General features: G+C 48.8%; 2 non-coding genes across 2 annotated transcripts; both read left to right on the forward strand.

The window, feature by feature from the left end:
- The first annotated feature begins 330 nt into the window (after positions 1 to 330).
- Positions 331 to 403, forward strand: TRNAF-GAA (transfer RNA phenylalanine (anticodon GAA)). The gene has a single exon. It is a non-coding gene; the product is annotated as a tRNA-Phe (tRNA).
- A 583-nt stretch (positions 404 to 986) lies between these two features.
- On the forward strand, positions 987 to 1,059 carry TRNAF-GAA (transfer RNA phenylalanine (anticodon GAA)). Its single transcript has one exon. It is a non-coding gene; the product is annotated as a tRNA-Phe (tRNA).
- The last annotated feature ends 236 nt before the right edge of the window (positions 1,060 to 1,295 follow it).

The following is a 1,295-nucleotide window of genomic DNA, read 5'->3' on the forward strand; positions in this document are numbered from 1 at the left end:
TGGGTTTTCCTGAGATTTGTTCTCTCTTGCTTTGTTGTGTGGCCAGTCACACCATTCCAACACTGGAGTGGGTTGTCCAGAGAAGCTGTGGCTGCCCCATCCCTGGGAAGGTCCAAGGCCAGGTTGGATGGGATTGGATCAACCTGGGACAGTGAGAGGTGTCCCTGCCCCTGGCTAAGAGTGAAATGAGGTGATCTTAAAATGTCCCTTCAAACCCAAACCATTCCATGGTTCTTCTTGGAGGAGTGTTGGCTAAACTGGGTTGAATGGCGAAAGTTTGAAATCTCGTCATGTTCCAAGAAATTTTGGGAAAATTGTAGCCATGGCAGAGCTGAAGTAGCTCAGCTGGGAGAGCGTTAGACTGAAGATCTAAAGGTCCCTGGTTCAATCCCGGGCTTCAGCAGAGTTTTCCTGCACTTTTGTGTGCCCTGGGCTGGCTCTGCAGTGCAGGACACACCTGGACATCCAGGACAGAGCCCAGCCCAGGGCCAGCAGCACTGGAGGGAACTGGAGCATCTCTGCTGTGGGGAAAGGATGAGGAGCTGGCACTTGAGAGAGCCTGGAGTTCCCCTTCTTAGACACATCCCCATATTCCCACCTGGAAGTGGTCCTGGGCAAGGGGCTGCAGGTCCTGCTTGAGCAGGGCCTTGGACCTCAACCAGTCTGAGCCTGTGAAACAGGGACAGGGTTTTACAATTCAAATATTTCAGCAAAAATCGTAATATAATTGATTTTTGTTCCTTCCAGGGCCTGTTCCCTGTCCTGTGCCATGGACTGCCCTCAGAAGACGTAGAAAGGTTTACCCACAGGAAATCAAAACTGAGTTTTGAGAATAGGAAAAACCCCTTATCCATTAAAGCAATTTTTTAGCATCAATCACAACTGACCTTGAAGCAACCCCATCTCCCTCAAATTTGTATTTTCCAAGCTGAAGGGTTCCAGTGTGTTTACCTGTTGTTTATAGGGAATTGATTCCTGACATCAGGGCTGAAGTAGCTCAGCTGGGAGAGCGTTGGACTGAAGATCTGAAGGTCCCTGGTTCAATCCTGGGCTTCAGCAGAGTTTTAGGGCTGGGACTCGATGATGCATCCCTGGAAGTGTCCAGGAAAGGCTGGACATGGCTCTCAGTGCTCTCACTGTTGACAAGGATGTGATGGGCCAAAGCTTGAAGTCTATCTTGGAAATTCTTTGCAATCTTTCTGGTTCTATGATTTTATCCTTGTGGTCCTTGCAGCTCAGGGCACTCTGTGATTCCCTGATTAAGTTTTCTATTCTTTCCTGACCATTTCCTATTT

The sequence above is a fragment of the Oenanthe melanoleuca genome, chromosome 2 (genome assembly GCF_029582105.1).
Source record: "Oenanthe melanoleuca isolate GR-GAL-2019-014 chromosome 2, OMel1.0, whole genome shotgun sequence".
Taxonomy (NCBI): Eukaryota; Metazoa; Chordata; class Aves; order Passeriformes; family Muscicapidae; genus Oenanthe; species Oenanthe melanoleuca.